Source organism: Balaenoptera physalus, assembly GCF_965194825.1.
Source record: "Balaenoptera physalus genome assembly, chromosome: 10".
Taxonomy (NCBI): Eukaryota; Metazoa; Chordata; class Mammalia; order Artiodactyla; family Balaenopteridae; genus Balaenoptera; species Balaenoptera physalus.
The window spans coordinates 39,440,674-39,463,829 of NC_138889.1; the positions used below are offsets into that span (position 1 = coordinate 39,440,674).

At 39.6% G+C, this 23,156-nt stretch overlaps 1 long non-coding RNA gene across 1 annotated transcript in view; it reads left to right on the forward strand.

Moving 5' to 3' along the window:
* LOC309636730 overlaps positions 1 to 22,854 on the forward strand; it is a 172,345-nt gene extending 149,491 nt beyond the window's left edge. Inside the window, exon 2 of the long non-coding RNA XR_014250184.1 lies at positions 22,779 to 22,854. This is a non-coding gene — a long non-coding RNA (uncharacterized lncRNA). The remainder of the gene's footprint in view (positions 1 to 22,778) is intronic.
* The last annotated feature ends 302 nt before the right edge of the window (positions 22,855 to 23,156 follow it).

The following is a 23,156-nucleotide window of genomic DNA, read 5'->3' on the forward strand; positions in this document are numbered from 1 at the left end:
CTACACCTGCTATAATTTAAGAAACTAGAAAGCCAAACTTTTTAGAAATATGTATTTTCATAGGTTTTATTATTATTTAGGTGTGTTAAGATCAGGAGATGATTACCACTGAAAAGATTGTTTATTACAGTTCCCAAGAAGAGAGGACATGGCACCCCATGCAGGGGCACATGGGGAAGCACCAGGGTCAGTCAAGAGGGAAGAGGGAGTAACTGTGGGAAAGAGCCTTTATTGTGGTTTTCACAAGAAGAAACAAACAAGGCAGGGTAAGCAGACTTAAGTTTGGCTATCTGAATAATGTCAGCAGGCTGTGAGACATAGGGGCTGTCCTTAGTTGCTTAGAACCTTGTCCTGGGGTAATTAGGGCAGGTGGATAGTGAGAGCTAGATACAGAAGGTGGTTGGGGGTGTGTGCTCTGCATTGGTTGGTTTGCATTTGGAAAGCACCCTCACAGGCAAGTAGTTTACTATCTCTTGGAATTGGCAAACCCAGGTGGGGCAAGCCCTCTGGAGTCGGCAAGGCCCCAGATGTCAAAGCTTCAGAATACAGAAAATGAAAGACATGCTTAATATAGTATGTGAAAATTAAAAAGAAATAGAGCCTGAGTTTGGGTCATTGAAGATCTTCCCAATTCCCAAGAATAAAATGCTTGAGATCTGGACCATAAAACACTCTGTTCAGGACTTTCTGAGGCTGATTTTCTAGTTCTCTGCTGTGTTTTAGATGGTAGAAGCTCCTGGTTAAGTAAGGTATTTTAACTGATGTAGTATGTCACTGAAAATATCCTTACTCCATGTCAAAAGACCAGTCCAAATATGCCCACCTGAAATGCTCAGTTTTCAACTGGTATGAATAAAATTCCTTATTCTAGGTACTTAAGTAATCCCCGTAGCTCATAAGAGCATTTTGTTTGTTTTAATTGATTTCAGCAAATTTTATTACGTATGTCCCTGAAATTTTTTAACTGAAATTCATGCAGAAGATCATCCTAGGCCTATTTAACATTTTCTTCCATCCTTCATCTGGGGGAGAAAGTGCTCTTCATTATATCCACATGGCCACCAGGGGTGGAAGAGAAGGGTGAGTCATTCACCCTGAGAAGATAAAATTAGATTTCCAAATGACCCTGCCAGCAGAAGGAGTCAGAAATAAAAATCATGATTTTTAACTAGTGCAAAAGTGCATTTTGAATTGAAAAACAAAGTGCAAAAATTCAAGGTGAGAAACAGCTGACATTATGGAACTAAAAAGAGAGAGTCACAGACATATCTGACCTCAAGCTAAACAGGTTTCAGGAAGGGTTCTGTAATTAGTGGAAAAAAGTGAACTGTGTTCTTTAGGATACATAAACAAGAGAAGCAATAACATGAAGAATTCATGTGGCATTTCTGGATTATGCAACTAAATTAATTCAAGGGAGATGTATAGAATTTGGAGATGATTCAAAGAAGAGTAGCTACAATTTAAAAAAAAAAATTTTTAAAGAATAGTTTAAGAGAACAGAAACCTAATTGAGATCCTCAGGTGTCACCTTCATGTACATATACCCAGAAGAAGCAATTGCCCACATTGTGTGAAGGTGCTCTTGCCTAAAAATATCTTCTGCTCAGTTGCCACAGTTCTACCATTAGAATATTTTTCATAGAACCACAAAAGTCAAAGCAATGCTGTCTGAATGGATATACTAGATACTAACCTAAAAGTAGCCATTTAGTCTCTGATTAAATACTTCTAGTGATGGGGTATTTGCTATCTGATGATGATGATGGTGGTGAGACCCCTATAATTCACTAACAACCTGCTGCAGGCTACAAATTATGCTAAGAGTTTTTAAAACATGATAACATTCAATCTTATTTTTCAGTGGACAAATTGGAGCCTAGCATGGTTAAGGCACTTGCCTAATGTTGCACAAGTCAGGGAACAGGTACAGGCATATCTCATTTTATTGCATTTTATTGTACTTCCCAGATACTGCGTTTTTTACAAATTGAAGGTTTGTGCAGCCCTCTGTTGATCAAGTCTATTGGTGCCATGTTTCTGACAACATTTGATCACTACACGTCTTTGTGTCACATTTTAGTAATTCTCTCAATATTTCAAACATTTTCATTATTAGTATATTTGTTATGGTGATCTATGGTAAGTGATCTTTGATGCTACTTATTGTACTTGTTTTGGCTTTTTTTTAGCCATGAAGCATTTTTTTTCAATTCAAAACAGTACTTTCTTTTAATAAAATATTTTTAAAATAAGATATGTACTTTTTTAGATGTAATCCTATTGCACACTTAGTAGACTATAGTATAGTGTAAACACAACTTTTATATGCACAGGGAAACCAAAACATTCACGTGACTTGCTTTATTACAATATTTACTTTATTGCAGTGGTCTGGAACTGAACCTGCAATATTATGGATGTATGCCTGATATAAAAAGTGCACAGTCTGATTTTAGCATCTCTGCTGTTGACTACTAGACTAGGGAGCTTATTATTAAATAAATAAGGAAACCCAGACTCAGAGAAGTTAAGCAACATTCCAAGACCACACGCTGGTACAGCCCAGAGCTTGGCTCCGAACAGGGGTCTGTCTGACTCCAGAGCCTCGGTACTATCACCACCGTACCACGGTGACTTCTTGCTGACATCCAGAAACAATCTTACACACTCGCCATGCTCCTCCTCAAGCTTCTACCGTACAGAACTGTTACAAATTGAACAGCACAGCAGACTCCTAATAAATATTCGTTGAATAAGTATAATTGAGTTGATGCAATAGCAAGCTGCACTATAAAAGAATTATAATGTGATACAGAAATCAAGTTCCATGAAGAGAAACAAATCTATCTAAAGAAATAAATACTTTTTTGCTGCAATTGGGTTCCCAGAAAAGGTAGCAGAATCCAAGTTCTTTCTAGCTATCTGTGTACACTTGCAAGGGTTTCCTGTAAACCTGGCCGCTGCATCATGGCCAACCCACTTAATGTGTGGTCTTTGTTATGACAAGGAGATAGCAGAGATTCAAAGTCCTGTCCACTAAGAAATGGGTAGAGATAGTCAAGTCACTGCACCTTCACCAGAAAATTTCACTCACTATTAACCTAGCTTCTGACCAGGGTCTGAGTCACTGAAGGCCTTGAAAATTTATCAGCCATTTGATTCACCTTTGAGCCTGATTCAATATTCTCAACCAAGTTAACCATGTGTAAACTTTTGGTAAAATACTCCCTTCCAGACAAAATGTGAGCGTCAGGGAGCACTCAAGGAGGCCCAAAGGTAGATGAAATGGACTGTGAAATTCTCAAATATAATTATAAACTTAATAGTGTGTGTATTCAGTTCTGATTGGTGTATAATCACCTAACTAATAGAAAGAAACTAATTTGCCTTTACAGCTGTTTTGAAATTACATTTAAAGGCAGAATCACAGTGCCCTGGGAATTGCAGCCACAGAGCCACTGACAAGATGTTAGCTTTTAAAAAAGGGTCTTTCTCTTTCATCTCTCCATTACTAGTTGCTACCAACAGTAACTAAATATGGAATTAGCATTGAAGTCTTGCAGCAGCAATGACTAAATGAATGTATCAGCATGTGCTCGCAAGCCTGTTTCAGAGATCTGGGGCTAGGAGACCATTTACTGAGGTTTGATGACAACTAGTTTGTAAAGTTCCTTTTGACTAGGACCTAAATGCTGAAAGTCTTAATCAAAAATGGGCCAAAGATTTGGGAATGCTGACAAATTCCTTCAGACTCATTTTATTTTTGACAAGGAGGAGTCCTCATACTCTTTCCAGAGCAAAACATCAGCTCATAATCTTGACAAACGAAGGGACACTGTGACAAGCAAGATTAACAGAGTATCAGACACTGATTATTTGCTGTAGATTAATGCATGTAGATCTAAATTATCAGTAATGATTCCTATCTATATGGATAAGGTAATATCTCTATGTAAATCTATATGATAAAGCAAGGTTACTCAACCTCAACACTATTGAAATCTGGGGCCAAATAATTCTTTGTTGTGAGGGGCTGCCCTGTGCACTGCAGGTTTTTTTGCAGTATCTCTGACCTCTACCCATTAGATGACTGTAATATACACACACCTGCCTTACCAGTTGTGACAACAGAAAATGTCTCCAGACATTGCCAAATGTCCCTTGGGAGGTGAACTAGTCCCTCATTGAGAAGCAATGACATAAAGTAATATTGGAAGCATATATGAGTTTAAAGGGCAGCACCACCACCTAACAGAATATGAGGACAAATTTCCTGAAACATAATTAATTTTAAGTGATTTTAAGAGTGGCTATAAAATGGTTTAATTTCTCAGGAGAAATAAAATGATCCGATATTATTAGAACTTGAGATTCTCAAGAATCTATTTATAGACCAAGGCTAACAATTTTTTTAAAAACTACAAGGTTAAAATAATCTGAGAGTGTACTAGTCCAGCAGTTAAGGGACAGCCCAGAACATAGGGTGCAGAGAATGGTGCTTACCTAGTGATATTTGATTGAAAACAAGCTGAGCTGGCCCCACTGAATCCATGTCCCCTTTCCTCCTTACCGAACAACTAATTGATGACTGAAGTCAACACTTTCTATTTTTAACTTTAAGCAAGAAAAATGTTAATCACCTCATTTCTTCATTTTTAAAAACATAATCTAGTCCCTTAGACCAGGCAAAGTTGTGCTGCTGAATCCAGAAGATAAAGCTAGTTTTTCTATCCAAACATGCAGTAGGATTTTATGACCTTGAAATATTTTTCCTTATCCAAATTCTCCTCCTATCTTTTAAAAATAGAGTAATAGCACAAGCATATGCTTTCTCCTTAATAATGATCACAGTGAGAGGGAGACGCAAGAGGGAGGATATACAGGGATATATGTATATGTATAGCTGATTCACTTTGTTATAAAGCAGAAACTAACACACCATTGTAAAGCAGTTATACTCCAATAAAAATGTTAAAAAAAAAAAAAAAGGATGGCCAATTGGATACATTAACCATTAGGTTTCAAATGAAAAGATTTAAATAAGCTAATTTAATAACTAGCTCGTTATTGAATGTCATACACTTTACAAATGTTATAGTTTAAAAATGCCCTGAAGTTAATACATACATTTGTATAAATATGTTGCCCTATATGTACTAAATGAAAATGCACTGTTTCTCTTATAATTAATTCTCTGGACCCACCAGAAGTCAACTTACATGTATGGGCATACATATACCCATGTGCATATGATGTGTGCTGGTGATCTTTATACAGGTGGAGAGAGGGATTCAAGGTAAAAGTTATATATATTTATTCAGATATATCTGTGATTACATTTAAGATGCAATACCAATAGTAACAAAAAGAAAATTATGTTCCTCAAGTAAATATTAAAAGTAATATTTTTTCTATGTGGTACAAGTTCGTAATAAATTAACTATAGAATTTAGGAGTATATTTCCCCAAATGAAAAAGCTCTCATCATGAAAAAATAAATAAATAAATAAAAATAATGATCACATATGCCAGTTTGAAGACCACCTAGGTAATATCTCTAAGGTATTTTGAGTTGTTCATTGATAAATACAGAAATAAACTGTAATATAAAAGGATGAAATTATTCCACTCTGTACACTGGAGAAATTCATAATGAATCTAAGATATGGTCGATTTTGTTGGTACTAATGGTATTAATTCACTGTCTTCTCGTCAACAAACCAAAGATGTGCGGCAGAGAAAACACTTGCCCGGGAAGTCAACAAAGCAATTTATAGCCCTCATTCTGCCACTGGCTCCCTACTTGAGCAGTTATCGGCTCTTGGCTTTCACTTCTTCATATGTATAATTAAATGATCAAAATCAATTATCTCCAAAGTGGTTTCCAATGGTAAAAGTCCATGATTCTTTGTATTTATTTTCTCCTTACTTATGTTCAACACTACAATTTCGATTGCAAGGTGGGGGAAAGATGAATGAAATGATACTGCCTCTCACATATCTTGGAATCTTTTCAAAGACAAATTCAGTGACACAGAGAATAATATGTCAGAAGATAGCTATTCTTTTACTAAGGAGGCTTCTGAGCATAGCAGGAATTCAGAGAAAGGAGATAATAACAGAGGCTGGAGTCATTTCCATGGCTCCTCAGATTCCATGTTCAAGGGGGCAATCAGGAGATTGGAAGGTTCTGTGAGAGTCTGGGGTCCTGGAACTGAAAGGGATCTTACAGTCCATTGGTCAAACTACACAGGAGAAAAGTGAGTTTCAGAGCCATAAGCTGACTCACTCAAAACCTACAGCTTTCAGCAGCAGAGCTAGAATCAATATCTCTGTTCCTCTGCTTCCTTTTTTCCTGAAATTTTTTTCACATTAAAAGGAAATTTATGAAACTCTTGACCCAATTATCCAGGGGTATATATGTCCTCATTATTACTACCTAGGAAGAGACACAGGAAGTGATGAAATACCTCTTCTGAAAGAAAATATATTGAAAAATTGACACAGCGAGCTATTCCAATAAGCCTGAAGACTTAGTAATCCCTAATGCAGTGCCCTAGTCACCGATTTTCTTTGTGGAACTGAGCAGAAAATAATCCTCATGTTCTGCTTTTCTGCATATTTCCCAGAGATACAATGATGAAGAAATAGAAAACCAAATCAAGCAAGAAAGTATTCACATATCATGAGAAGTAAATTAAATTTATGGTTTTCCACCTGGCTGCACTTCAGAATCACTTGTTGAACCCAGATACCACCTAAGACATACAAAACAAGGGTCTCACGGTATTGGCCCTAAGAATCTGTCGTTTTACAGCTTGAAAAATGATTTTGATGCATGCCCAAGATTAGGAATCACTGGATTAGATTTAAATTTTTTTAAAGATTCCTTCAAATCCAAGATTCCCTGATTCTCTGTATCTAAGTAGACATGAGTAAGAGTTTACTGTGGTATCAAGCCAGAGCAGAAATAAATAGTGATTGAGAACCTCACCTGCACAGAATCCCATCTGGTCTGTGGGCACCATTAAGAAGTATTCAGGGAGACATACTGAAAAGACCCTCTGAACAGATCTTTGCCCCTTAGGGTACCTATGCCTGCTGAGTTCCCCCAAAATGTCTCCCCTTCAGAACCTTTAGAGGAAAAAATCATTTGAATGGGTGAAAGTGTTATGTCATCTGAAAGAGTTAGCACATATACTAAGCACATAATCTCTCAGATTAGAGCTTCCGATTTACCCATTCCTTTCCAGCCTCAGGAAGAAGGAGTGTTGAAACTAATACTGGTCCTATATTGCGATACTTGTGTAACAATTAGACATAAGGTAACTGCAGTATTTGCCCAAGTAGGTATTCAATAAATGGCAGCAATTTTTAATAGTCCTGGCACTATCCAGGAAGGTATGACGTTGTGGAAAACCAAGAAACAGCAGGCATGACAGGAATGTGGAAGTACCAGCTAGAGGCAGAAAATTCCCAAGTAAGGCAGAGAGGCATCTGTCCACGAATTTCACAATTTAACCTAAGCTTAAATAAAATACTGTTCTTAACATTGTACAACAGGGAATACCTCTCTCTCTCTCTCTCTCTCTCCCCCTTGGTCCCTCATTCCTCCCTCCTCCCTCCCCCTCTCTGTCTTTTCTCACTTTCTGTCTTTCTGTCTTGCTCTGTCTTTCTCCCTCTTTACGTACACACATACACCATACACTCTCCAACAAAGAAATAAATAGTGGCACCTTTATAGCACAACAGGAAAACTAGTGTAGCTGGCAAAAAAGCAAAGCCTTCTGCCACAAGCATCACCGGACAGGATGCACACAGAGGATGCATGACAGCATGCTGTTTTATAAGCCAAAGTGAGGGTGACCACAAGCAGGTCAAAGCAAGGAAATGTAGCATAAAAAAAGAAAGCACAGCTTTGAGCAGAAAAAAAAAGAAGCTGGGAAATGTTCATAACACTTCTGCAGCCAATCTGGCATGCAAAAGTCAGAAAGAGAGAGCTTTTTTGATCCAAAGTAATCAACATCCTGCGTGGGTAAAAAGACAGGACTCCAAGCAACCACAAGTTCTCTACCTAACTGCTATGTCTGTAAGTCAAAGGCAAGGTGGGCATCATGGAAAGAACTGTTGACCACACACCCACTGCCAGCCACAACCAAACATCTTCTACTGCGAGGGAGATGCCGCACTAAAATCTATCTAGGACTCTTATCATGTACCAAAATCTGCAAGCAAAATTATTCTTAGCACTTGGGGCAGCTGTCACCTTAGGGAAAATTTCACAATGGATGAAGTTTGTTTTGAGAGCTACCTGCTGCCAATTTTGCATCTATATAACTTTTCTGATTCCCTCTCCTGTTCTCTCCACCCCAAGAGTTAGATTTTCTTGAACATCCATTACATGTTAAGATGCTCAGGTAAAGGGATTAGGGCTACAAAGATGAATAAATCGTGGGTGTTGTCTTCAGAATATCCAGTACTCAAACAGATGATGGCAATGCAATGTGAGAAGGACCCAGGAGAGTGAGAATCAGGTAGGAAACTGGGAGCTTAATCTTCCAATGGAATCAACCAGGCATCATGGAGGTAGAGACATTGGAGATGGACGTTAAAGGGTCAACAAGTATTTATGGCCAACAGAACGGAAAAAACAATCCAGCAGTCCCACTCCTGGGCATATATCCAGAGAAAACCATAATTCGAAAAGAAACATACACCCCATTTTTCATTGCAGCACTATTTGCAATAGCCAGGCTATGGAAGCAACCTAAATGTCCATCAACAGAGGAATGGATAAAGAAGGTGTGGTACACAGACACAATGGAATATTATTCAGCCATAAAAAAGAACAAAATAATGCCATTTGCAGCAACGTGGATGGACCTAGAGATTGTCATACTGAGTGAAGTAAGTCAGACACAGAAAGACAAATATCATATGCTATCACTTCTATGTGGAATCTAAAAAAGGGGTACAAGTGAACTTAGTTACAAAACAGAAGTAGAGTCACAGATGTGGAAAACAAACTTATGGTTACCAGGGGATAAGGGGCTGGGGAGGGATAAATTAGGAGTTTGGGATTGATATATACACACTACTATATATAAAATAGATACTGTATAGCACAGGGATCTCTACTCAATACTCTGTAATGACCTGTATGGCAAGAGAATCTAAAAAAGAATGGATATATGTATATGTATAACTGATTCACTCTATTGTACACCTGAAACTAACACAACATTGTAAATCAACTATACTCCAATAAAATTTTTTAAAAAAAGCAATCCAGGCAGAAGTCCTAGGTGGGAGATATACTTGGGGGATTGACCATGTTCCAAGTAAGATGTAGTACAGGAGAATAGCACACCATGGGGCAAGAAAAGTCCTTTGGGAACTTCCATAGGCACTCATGGACATGACCTGTCTCCACTCCTATCTGCTGAGTGCCCAGCACAGGTCTGAGGTGGGATATAGCTCGAGGCTATGGCTGGCCACAGCTCTTTATTGTCACCTCACCCAGGGCTTTCTGACACCTTAACACTTCTGTCTCCAGAAACATCCCCCTCTCTGGACTCTCCAAAGTCTCAGGGAATTATTCCCTGTGACACTACAGAAGTTAAATATCTACCCTTCCTGGTGGGTTTTTGCATTTTAGAAGACAACTTGTATTGACCCAAATAGAAAAAAACTGGGATGCGATATTATTTTGAGCAGAAGAATCTTTTTGCCATTTTTAGCTGATTCTTAGTTATCTCTCCTCTTTTCCTCCACTTATCCTTTTTCCAAACCAGAGGAGCCGAGGCCCCCTGCTTACTGACACTCTACCTCTGATCTTTGATCTATCTCTGTTAAAAGTCACATCAATTCTTACAGGAGTTCAAGAGATTTCAACCTCGTCCTTGCTACCCATTCACACAACAGATGAAGTTCATACGTGGAGCACATTTCCAAATGCAGCTTGTACTGTAGCCTAAAACAAAGAAAAAAAAATCAACCCGAGGTTTTGTGAAGTAATGGGGATTCTACCTGTAACTCCATCCTTTACTCTCTCACAAAAGAAAGCATTTTTTTTTTAAACATCTTTATTGGAGTATAATTGCTTTACAATAGTGTGTTAGTTTCTGCTTTATAACAAAGTGAATCAGTTATACATATACATATGTTCCCATATCTCTTCCCTCTTGCATCTCCCTCCCTCCCACCCTCCCCATCCCACCCCTCTAGGTGGTCACAAAGCACCGAGCTGATCTCCCTGTGCTATGCGGCTGCTTCCCACTAGCTATCTATTTTACATTTGATAGTGTATATATGTCCATGACACTGTCTCACCCTGTCACATCTCACCCCTCCCCCTCCCCATATCCTCAAGTCCATTCTCTAGTAGGTCTGTGTCTTTATTCCCGTCTTGCCACTAGGTTCTTCATGACCTTTTTTTTTTTTCCTTAGATTCCATATATATGTGTTAGCATACTGTATTTGTTTTTCTCTTTCTGACTAACTTCACTCTGTATGACAGACTCTAACTCCATCCACCTCATTACAAATACCTTCATTTCATTTCTTTTTATGGCTGAGTAATATTCCATTGTATATATGTGCCACATCTTCTTTATCCATTCATCCGATGATGGACACTTAGGTTGCTTCCATGTCCTGGCTATTGTAAATAGAGCTGCAATGAACATTTTGGTACATGACTCTTTTTGAATTATGGTTTTCTCAGGGTATATGCCCAGTAGTGGGATTGCTGGGTCATATGGTAGTTCTATTTTTAGTTTTTTAAGGAACCTCCATACTGTTCTCTATAGTGGCTGTATCAATTTACATTCCCACCAACAGTGCAAGAGTGTTCCCTTTTCTCCACACCCTCTCCAGCATTTATTGAAGAAAGCATATTTTAATGAAAGCAAGCCTCACATTATTATAGGGGTAATCTTGAATTCACTCTAATTTGTAAAAGAAGGCAACTGTCAGCAAATGTTGTGACTTCACTACTAGTATCATATCATGGGGGATGTACTCCTAAATCATCCGACACTCTAATGTGGACATGCTACCAAGTTGGAGAATCACTGGCTAAGCTTTGAGCTGAGAAACATAAACAGACATTTCTTAGTGGTGCACTTTATGTCAATAGTTCATACATAGCATTCAAAAGGGTCCAGTTCATTCCTAGGCAAAGACATTCCGAAAGGTTTGACCCGACTCATTATTTCACGACGGATAATTTGGAGAGTCCTACTAAATAAACCAATCATCTTTTATTCTCTTATGGAATTGCCTTGCAATTGGAAGTATACTGTGTTGGAGTTTTCAATATAAGCAGGTGTTTGCTTCATTTTAATCAGGAAAAATACGTTTTATTTTATTTGGCATATAAGCTAAGATTTCTTGGATTGCTATAACTTAAATCATTGCTTTTTTTATAATTGAAGCAGTTTTGAAACTTTTTAAATTAATTAATTAATTAATTTTATTTATTTATTTTTGGCTGCATTGGGTCTTCGTTGCTGCGCACGGGCTTTCTCTAGTTGCGGCAAATGGGAGCTACTCTTTGTTGCAGTGCGTGGCCTTCTCATTGCACTGGCTTCTCTTGTTGAGGAGTATGGGCTCTAGGCTCACAGGCTTCAGTAGCTGTGGCACGCGGGCTCTGTAGTTGTGGCTTGCAGGCTCTAGAGTGCAGGCTCAGTAGTTGTGGCGCACGGGCTTAGTTGCTTCGCAACATGTGGGATCTTCCAGGACCAGGGCTCAAACCCATGTCCCCTGCATTGGCAGGCAGATTCTTAACCACTGCACCACCAGGGAAGTCCCTAAATGATTGCTTTTTAAAAGACAAAATCGTATTTGTATGTTACTATGAACGAAACTGCAAAGGGGATCTCAGACCAAGGTCTCATGTCCTCCATTAGGCAGTTCGCTGTGAGGCAAACAACCCAAAATCTCAGTGCCTTGCAACAGCAAACATTTATTTCCCACCATGTGTCTGCACCTGTGAATTGGCTGGGGCTGCAGCCCTGCTCCAAATGTCCTTTCATTTGAGCACCTCAGATAAAGGCACAGCCCTACACGGCAGATGCCCATTTTTATGGCAGAGGCTAAGAACAAGAGGCAATCATATTCGAAGCTTCTGCTCAAATATAGCATATGTCTCATTGGCTCATATTCCATTAGTCAAACAAAGTCACATAGACTAGCCCAGCATCAATGGAGCAGGAAAATACTCTCTGCCCAGGACAAGGGAGGGGAAAAAATAGTTGAAAACAATAATACAAAAAAAAAAAAACCAATAATACAACCTATCACAGACCACCTTTTATGGATATTTACTTTCCTTCCCTCCTTACTCAAAATTACTCGCCTACTTCCAAGAAATACACCCAGAAAGTCCCTTCCCGTAATGGCATTGGGTACTAAGTTGAAGATCTCATGGTAGTCTCTAAATCAGGCACAAAATAACCCACATGTACCCACATAAAGTGGTGGAAGGTGACAGAATAACTGCATTAAACACTGCTATTCATAAAGAGGAAATATGAGAAGTACTTAGCAATCACTGGTACACAGCACTTTTGAGATTCTGCTGGACAAACATTATGAGTCCCATCTTAGAGTAAGAATGTTCCTTGAGTCCTACTCCTGTGGGTAGCGCCCCAGTTCATCATTCTCTGTGGCTCTTGACTCCTCCCTCCAGGACATCTTTCCATTAACCGTGTTGGATGCATCAGAGGAGGGCATTGGAAACTATACCATCATAGGGGAAGGAGCAGCTTTCTCAGCCTGCTTCTTGCCCAAATAGTCTCGAAATGTCACAGACTTTTAATGCAGTAGGACACTGCTTTTGACACTACAACTCTTTCAAAGATTTTGTTAGCTCTTCCTCTTGGACTCCATTTCTGTGTGCAGCTGTCTCCATCACAGTTCTTTGGTGGGCATAAGTTTTTCTCTAGACTTAACGAAGGGTGCTATGGGCTTGACCAGCTCTTACAGAATCCTGTCTCTAGGAATTGCGGTCACTCCCATAATTTCACCTCAACCTATGTCTTAATCAGTGGTTTTTGGCTCAAAGTATTTCTCCGTATGATCTTTTACCAGTTGAAGATTAAAAACAGTCCCATTTTTGCACCCTAAAACCCCAGAATTTGAGGTTATTTTCTCTTCCATCCCATCCTGCAAACAGACCAGTTATTTTCTGCATTTATTTCATTTGTTAAACAGCCTATCAAATGCAGCAAATAGCAAATAACTCACACGAGGACTATTCCATTTAAATACCTTTCCAGCCAAAACCATAAGTTCATCAGGTAGGCTATCTGCCTCCCAAGTTATTGCTGCTACAGAAAAAATTATATTACATTGATCATCACTCTTTTCAGTTTCCCACAATAGTTTTTTCACCACCTACAGCTTTATCTGGAAGCAATTGCCACCTATTTTTATTTTCCTACAACAGTACCCCACTCCTCATATCAATTTTTATGTTATTCAGCTTGCTGCACAAAAAACAACACCCAAACTCCAGTGGCTAGCAACAACAAACATGTTTCTTGCTGACTTTATATGTCAGCAGGTGCCACTCGGCTCTGAACACTTTGGCTCTGTTTCATGCATGTATCTTCACATTCAGGGACCCAAGCTGAAGGAGCAGCCGCTATGCATAATATATGCATTCTCAAGACAAAAAGGAAGAGCAAGGGGTATTAAATCACATTTAAAGCCTTCGCTTGAAAGTAGCATAGTTACTTCTCACATTCCATTGACCAAGATCAGCATGATGGAGTGGGGAAGTATTTTTCTCCCATTGAGAAGAGGGTGGAGTAAATTTTTTCCAAATAACAATACCATCTACCACATACCCTACTGAGAAACCAGAGTTATAAAACCTCAGAGTTGGGGATATAGTAGACCAACTCCAGAAAATTAGTGCAATGACCAGGATTTTTATGAGATCAGTTATATACTCACCATTCTGGAAAAGAAAAAAGAGAGAGAAAGACAGAAAGAAACCAATGAACTATTTGGCTTTGTGCTGTGCAACATCACACAAAGATATGGTACTTTGATCAATATGCAGAACTGCTTCTATAAAACATGAAAGGAGAAGCATAAACTTTCTAACTTTGTACCTTGTCTATTTTATGAAAATAAAAATTTTGTGATGGTGAAGTATATTTTATGTATAGTTGCACAGGCAATCCAGGTTTGCTGAATTCTTCCAGTTTACATTTGATGCAGTTACGGACTTTGCATCACAATCAACAGGAGCTTTAGGGGGAAAAAATCTGCCCAGAATCGTGGGGGTGCTTCTGATTATTCCTAAATAAATCACAAACGTTAGTAAATGCAGTTATTTCCATGCGAAGGAGAGTTCTGCGGGGCTGAAGACTTCAGAAAGATAAGAGAGTGAACGGTGCCCTCTAGTGGTAAGTCAAAGCTTTTCACTTGGAAACGGAAGAGTCAGATCTTCATTTTCCTCGTTTTGCTGCTTGATCTGGACCCAGAAATTTTAAAAGTAGAATTTTAGAAATATATAAATAACAACCTAAATATCCTTTCCCCTGTGTCTGAAATTTGTTTATTTGATATTGAGACGTATCAGACAATTCAATACTCCTCACATAGTAATAAAAATGTTATTTAATCTGTTACTATCTTATCCTTAAACTGTCACAAAGGTATAGTCAATTTTATTTTTAAGAAGAAATAAAATTTTTACCCTGGAGATGGAGCTGGAGTAATCTGCAATTTAGATTTTGTTTTTGTTGATTACAGGTCAGTGTAATCACCCAGAAAAAATATCTAACAAGTTTCTAACTCCCAATATTTCCAAAATGATTACACATTTTATTAATCAAGGTTGCAGTCATCTCATTTTATTGGTGTCAATGAAACCCTGATGCTATGTGTTAATTAAGAATCTGCATGGCAATGGAACGGATATTTTAAATGTTGTTGCTGCCGCTATTTATGTGTGAGTTCCAAGTGCCCTCTGTTGGATGAAATACAGTCGGTGAAAAAGCTGTTTTCTGTTCAATTCTGGTTCAGCCCTCTCTCCCCGAGTTCCTATCAAGCTAAAATTCCATTAAAAAGACATAGGGGGATTTCCCTGGTGGTTAAGTGGTTAAGACTCTGCACTCCCAATGCAGGGGGCCCGGGTCTGATCCCTGGTCAGGGAACTAGATCCCACGTGCATACCACAACTAAGGAGCCCACCTGCTGCAACTAAGACCTGGAGCAACCAAATAAATAAATAAATAAATATTTTAAAAAGAAATTAAAAAATAAAAACAGAACATTATCTTCATACAGTTAAACTGGGTCAAGAATTCAAGAAAAAAAAAGATACAGGCATTCAACTCATGTAGAGATATAGGATCAAGCCTTATATTAAAGTCTTGGAAGAAAAAATTCATTAAGGCTTTATTGTATCTGTATGAATAATTTTCAAACCAGACTTTTCTTCATTACTCAAATCTCATTTCAAATATGATTGCCTCTTTGAGAAATTAGAAACTATTAGAAAACAAGTCATGGTCAGTATTTTAAAACCTGACTTTTCAGCACTTAGACATGTATTTCCTTTTTCCCCTAACAGACCTAGAACCCAACTTACATGAGTTTTTCATTTTCTGGAGAGATGTAGTTGGTCTGCTTAAGTGTTCTCTAAGCTACCAAAAAGGCAGTGTGCCCATTGTGTAATCGAAAATGTCAACATTTGCAGTTACCAGCTCAAGTTCTAGAATTGAGCATTAGCGATATAATCTTGGAGAGAAGCGGGGATGGCTTTCGGGGTTTTTTTTTTGCATTCAGGAGTCAGTGCTTTGGTATTGGAAGGAGCAATCATTAATCCTCTTGGTTAGGCTTCCAACCAAGAATGGGATGGAAGAATGGGATCTTGCCCTTATGAAGCCTAGTCGATATTACTTGTTTAAAATTTCTCCTTCTCCTGTGGTCTAAGCTATGAAAGCCCTAAATTTATTTCCTGGAGTTCTGGGAAAATCAGTCTTTAAAAAAAATTAAAGAGAAACATAATCTGTGTTCCCTGAACTCAGGAGCAAAATATCTTTTGTCTGCAAATGCCTTTCTCTTGAGAATTATGAGTTTTACCAAAGCATGAGATCATAGGCTAGCAGAAATAGAAATTAAAATGAACTTCCTCCATCAGTTTTTAACTATTTCATTTAGCTGCTAAAATATTAATAACATAATCTGAAATATTACTATTGTAGGTGTCACTTTGCTGCAATAAAAATGTTATGGACTGAATTATTTTTCCCAAAAATTCATATGTTGAAGTTCTAACCCCCTCCCCAGTACCTCAGAATGTGACTGTAATTGGAGATAAGATTTTTTCAGTTGAAATGAGGTCATTAAGGTGGATTCCAATCCAATATGACTGGTGTCCTTACAAGAAGAGGAGATTAGAACACAGAAACACACAGAAGGAAGACCATGTGAATAAATAAGAGAAGACGGCCATCTACAAGCCAAGGAGGGAGACCTTGGAAGAAATCAACCCTGCCAACACACTGATCTCGGACTTAACCTCCAGAATTGTGAGGAGATAAATTTCTGCTATTTAAGCCTCCCAGTCTGTGCTACTTTGTATGGCAGCCCTAGCAAACTAATACAAGAAGTGAGGTTGGCATTATTTCTGCCTCCATAAAGTCAGCACAGGGATATGCCAGAGCTTCTCTTAGCCTTTTCCTCAAGGTTTTTGAGTCATGGTTGATAGCCAGCTAATACAGCTCCAAGCATCATGTCTACGTCCAAGACAGGAAAAGAGGGGAGAAAATGCTCTTCTTTTTATCAAAAACTAAAAGATGTGACTTCAATATTTTTATATGGACTCTATAATTGCAAGTATCAGAAAACTCAAAGAAGTTTAAACTCAAAAAATATTGGCTCAAGCATTAGAAAATCCAGGGGTAGTACCAACTTTAGGCTGGCCAGATGCACAGATTAAATGACATTATCTGGAGTGAGAGTCTCTCTCTCTTGATTTTTCTTTCACTGTATTGCCTTTCCTCTCCTACTCCTCAGAGCTATTCCTAGATATTCCAGGCTTTTTTCTCATGACTGCAAGATGGCTGCTGTAGCTCTAGCCTCACATTCTTTCAAGATCTAGCCTAGCAAGAAAGAGTTCCTATCTCCCATCATCCCTGGGTAAGAACACTTGCCTCCTTCTTCTTTTGGCACACCCTCCTGGCGTGATTATGTAGAATACTTCTTCACACTTCTATCTTAGCCTAAGCACTAAGAAGTCTGTGTTCACTTAATAATGAGATGATCATCAACATTGTAAAGAGTAACGACCTCCTCTTTGTTAAGCACTTACTTTGTGCCAGACTTGGTTCATTATCGCAACAAGAATGATTATCCTACTTCAAAAATCTTATTATTTACATATTTTAAAATAACTAATCTTAAATAAGTCAAGTAACTTGGCACAGATCCATGAGATAGAAAATAGAGCCAGAAATTTCATACATTTCTGTCTAAATCTAGAATCTTCATCCTTTTAACCAGTTAGCTCCGCTTGAATCCATATTGTTTTTCGTAAAGCGTGAAAAGCAGTAGCTCTTTATCTCCCCTTCAAGAACCTCCCCTGCCATCTCTTCTGCCCACAGTCATCCAATTTCTGCTTGCTAGAATTATGCCTCTCATCTATTCTTCCATTCATGAAAGGCTAATTCCTAACAAATAAGTGCTCCCCCCCACCCCCCCCACCCCCCCCACCCCCCGCTTCCCCAGTCACTCTCCTTTAGGAAAGAAAGAATTTCCCTTATCCTGCAAAAAGAATCATTTGAATTCTATGTAGTCACTCAACCTCTGCCCTTTACAAGCTTATCCATCTTTTTAAACTTCTCTGACTTTTTTTTGTCATGCAGTTTTACTTTCCTTGAGGCATATTTGAGTCAGTCCTTAAAATATGCTGGTGATACAAAACACTTGAAAATAAATAGACAGCAGTAGTACCAATAGATAAGGATCAAAATGAGGGCCTATTTTACATTGCCTTCTTTTCACCAAAGATCTATTTTCAGTGCAGAGATCCAGTGAGGTCAATAGCACCTCTGTGCTTAAATCAGAAGCATGCTGGCATTATCAGTAGCAAGCAGAGAGAGTATGGCGCTGAGTGCAATTACAAAGAAACTTGAAAGATATGTACCCTCTTTCTTTAGAGATCACAAATCAAGAGGCTACACAATCATATTTGACAGTTGTTTTTCTCAAGGCCACATCAGCTAGGAGGCACAATCTGGAAAATAAGATGTTAAATATAATTTAGCTGCATCTGAAGATTTGCAGGAGTTCTTTCTATTCTCCATCTGCACCTCAACTTCCCTCTTACGGAGAGGTGCCCTTCCTTTGACAGCCTTGATAACCCTGTTACCCCAGTACATGCGCCCTATTGCATCACAATTCTCGTTGATGGAAGTGTACACCCCACTAGATCGAGTGTTCCATGAGGACAGTGTCTACATATTCATTGCTGTCCAAGCCATGCCTATCACAGTGTCCAGCAAGCAGCGCTTAGTACGTGTCTGTGATTTGAAGAGGTAAATGCTGCACAAAGACAGTGGTCCTCCGTGTCCCTGTGAGCTCCTGTCCTTCAGCCACTGAGATGGCATCAAATAAACTTCAAGGGAATCTCCCCTTCAGGTGACAAAAGTCCCTGCCCACCAATGCTGAAGTGCATGGAGCCTCCAGGACAGTTTCCAGAAGTTTCCATGCCAGTCTTTTCAACAATAAATCTGATGCCAGGCTCTGAGACTCACTGGCTGAGATGACTAACTTTCCAGGGAGTAAAACTCTCAGTTGCTGCTTTAGGATTGTATTTATTTGTTTCCTACTTTCCTGCCCTGGCACCCTGCCAAACCAGAGAGAGGGTTCCTTCCTCCTTCCTTTTCCTCATACAGAGCTTGGCAAAGACCACATGAAGTCCTTTCCACAAACCTCTCTCTACCCCAGAAATCTCTCTTCTCCTCCATTTGGGTCATTCATCTCCCCCTCACCAGTTCTATTTGGCAGAATTTTATTTGCAGCTCATACTTTACTCTGGACAATCTATAATAAGCAAATAGGCATGGGCAGAATATGGATAATTCAAGAAAATTATTAACTGTGGCAGGGTACCCTAAACCTGGATGGTAGGAGTTGTCAAACTTGTTAGGAAGCTGTAAAGTGTTTCTGAGATTCCTTCAGGGCAGAGACCGTCTTGTCCACTAGTGCCTGGCATGCTGCTTGGCACATTATAGGCACTCAGTAAATATCTCCTGAATAAATGAATGAAGACTTGAACACTGCCTTGTAGTAAAGGTTCATTAGGCCTCAAATAACCATTATTCACCCATTGCCTTTGAGGAAATTTGTGTGTGTGCATGTTCTTGAGAATTCTGAAGGCAAGGTGCAGAAGACCACACACTGATGGTTCAGGCCTCATTTGTGATCTTCAACTCCTTGTAGAAGCACAACTGAGAAAGAAAGAGAGAAAGAGAGAAAGAAAGAGAGAAAGAGAGAAAGGAAGGAAGGAAGGAAGGAAAGAAGGAAGGAAGGAAGGAAGGAAGGAAGAGAGAAAGAAAGAGAGAGAGAAAGAAAGAAAGAGAGAAAGAAAGAGAGAAAGAAAGAGAGAGAGAGAGGGAGGGAGGGAGGGAAGGAAGGAAGGAAGGTAGGAGGGAGGGAGGGAGGGAGGTAAGGAAGGAAGGAAGGAAGGAGGGAGGGAGGGAAGGAGGGAAGGAGGGAGGAAAGGAAAGAAGGAAGGAAGGAAGGAGGGGAGAAAGAAAGGGGGAGGGAGGGAGGAAGGAAGGAAGGAGAGAAGAAAGAAAAGGGGAGGGAGGGAGGGAAGGCAGGCGAGGGTGAGGCATGTACCTCAGGTTGATCTGTTATCAGAATAAGCAAAGGCAGAGGCAGAGTAAAGTGGTTAAGAGCATAGACTCTGAAACCAGACTGCCCACATTGAAACTAAGTCAAACACTTAGTAGCTCCCTGACTTTGAACAAAGTAGTTAGCCTCTCTGTACCTCTGTTCTTCCTAATAGGCATAGTAAAATCCATAGTGCCTGCGACACTTGTATTGTATGAGGACAATTACATGAGTTAATATAGTAAAACACTTAGGATGTTGCCTGGCAAACAGCAAGCACTCAACCAATGTTTGTAGATATTATTATAAAGTGTTGTGAAGCTCAATCTTCACCCCACAACTGAGTTCAATCAGATTTCAATAAATGTTTTGTACATTAAATTATTGTGGTCCTATTTGGATCACAGCGGGAGGTTATCCCCTTGAGAGTGAAGGATGGAATTTTCTCACTAGTAGGAATAAAATTTTTCACTGTCTGTCACTGTTAAATAAAAGTAGTTTTAGGACAAGAAAAGAGAACACAAAGGGCAGGTCTTTATCTGGTCAGCTGAAGGAATTCTCAGTCACAGCTGGGGCCTGACCTATATGAAATACATACTTTCTGATGGATAACTCACTGTTTTGTTAGTCCCTAACACAAGAACAAATGCCAGTTGTAATAAAAATAATAGCTAACATTCACCTTTCTAAACTGGACACATGTTTACTTCAGTTCAATCTTATAAAGTAGGAACTATTACATACAGAGGCTGACCCATGGCTGGAGAGCCAGCACCACATACAGGATCCGTATTAGTCAGGATAGGCTAGGTTTTCTTGTGGTAACTGGAAACCTCAGAAGCTTAACACAAAAATAGCTTATTTCTCACTTATATTACGTGTTCCTTATGGATCAGCCGGAAGCTCTGCTACCCACACTAAAGATCCCAGGCTGACTGAATCTCCACCACTAGCTGCACAATTTGGAACATGCAGCTTCCTTGTTGCTGCAGCAGGAAAACGGAAAGACACATGAGATTTTCTGTGCTTCAGGCCAGGAGTGACTCATGTCACTTTCACTCAGTAGTGCTCTTTCTTTGACCTGGGCCACACCTTAGGGAGCTCTGAAATTTGGAGTGCCATGTCAGTGCCTGGGACTTGGCTAGGGCTGGCAGTGAAGTCCAGGAGGAGTTCCCCAACCCAGAACAGGACCTGCAAGGGCCCCAGCCCTCATTTCTCCCCTTGGAACCCTCTGACCCTGTATCCCATGCATGGAGTCAGCTAGATGCCCCAAGGAGCCCTGAGACTTGTGCCCATGGAGGCATCCTGGCACCATGTGTCTGGCTCTGGCTCCAGGAGGGCAGCCTGGTAAAGCAGATTGCTCCTGCAGGCCAGCATTATATTTCTTTTGTAGGATTACACAGGATCAGGCAGCCAGAATGGTAATGACATGTTCATTTGGGATGATTCTCACTCACATTGGACACAAAATGTGTTCTAAGGTACCATCTGTTTCCCCTGCCATCCCTTGGGCTTAAAGCACGTTTGGGCCCCTAGGTCAGCTCTCACCTCTCTGTGTTCAGCTCACAATACCATCTCCAGTCTACAGCACCCAAGGGTGACGGCAGGCATTCTTTACTCTGTATCCCCCACTGCTGACATGCAACATAGATACAATCTCTTTTGAAGGCTCTGCATCACATGACAGAGAGTCTTGGGAAGAGAGGGGATTGCCTATCTTTTTCAAGGGTAAAATTTTAGATCATTACTGCTTGATGTCAATGGGGTTTTCCAAGTGATGTTTTCTCTTGCCTCCAATTATTGCAGTGATGTCATATTCTTCTAAGTCTGTCTGAAGCAGTACCAGACATTCCCTGTGTGAATGGGACCGCTCCTCTCACTCTGCCCAGGGGCCTATCCTGCCTGCTGGTGTCAGTATGTGGAATTCAGGGATGCAGTCAACATTGAAAGAGATCACATTCTAGGCATGCAGGGAGTACAGCCTAAAAAGTTGAAGAGAAGATGTGGCTGAAAGATGTGTTGTAATCTACTTCCACTGTAAAATTTTAAGCAGTACATATAACTTGACCAAAAATGAATTATCATGCACATTTTCCTTCATACACAGATAAGACTTGCATGTGTGGCCATCATCCAAAAAAGCATAGCAACAACCTTTGAGAGAATCATTGGAAGCCAGTATTCAGGAATGGCAGGATGGATAATGCAGTGTCAGGAAAGATGTTGTAACCAGCACGAAACACATGGAATTAGAGAACCACAGAAGCAGGAAGATCTATATTGATTCAAGACAAATAGGTTCCAAATAGCCATGGCAATGTGAGTAATAACAGTGGTGCCATCTTTTTCTCCCAGTGGGAGATATGAAATTAGCCAGAAATGGTGCATTTGGTAATAAAGAAGTCAAAAAGATAGTTCTTGATCCTGAATGGAAAGAGATGGTGCCTGGACACTACAAAAAAAAAATCTTTATTTGCACTGTTTGGACAATAATCAAATACCTAAGTATTGCTTCTGTAACCACCTTCCTAAATCTTCATTTATAACTATGCCTCACATGACCCACAAATTAGGTAATATATGTTTGGATCACATTGTTTATATAGGCAGGGACCTCGCCAAATATATTTTGCCTGGGACCTCTCCCACATCCTGAGATGACCCTGATTCCATACACAAGCCATCGACCAGAACTAATCTTGTGGCTTTACCCAACTGCAAGGGGGCTAAAAGTGTATTCTGAGGGCCCAAAAGGAGAGGAGAAACAAATATGATAGACACTAGGAATATGTGACACAGGAACCAACAAGGATGCTGTTGAGTCTGGGCATTTGAAGAGTGGCCACATTTTAGCAATTAAAAGTTGCTCCCTGAGGGAGATGCAAGAGGGAAGGGATATGGGGATATAGGTATATGTATAGCTGATTCAGTTTGTTATAAAGCAGTAACTAACACACCACTGTAAAGCAATTATATTCCAATAAAGATGTTAAAAAAAAAAAAAAAAAGTTGCTCCCTAGGTTGCCGTTTCCTTCTTTATCCCATAACTCTTTCTAAAGCCTCATCAAATGTTAAACCCTTGCCTTCGCTGTGCTGCACCACAGTCTACTGTAGTGCTGAGAGCATAAATACAACATAAGTCAGAGTTCCCAGGACTGCAGGAAGCAATCCGCAGACACATCAGCTGTAGCCTTGGACAGAGTAGAGATGAGGATTCCAAAGCCAGGCAACCGAGGAGACAAAGAAATGATAGAACTGATAGAAAAGGAACTGATACAGAAACTTCT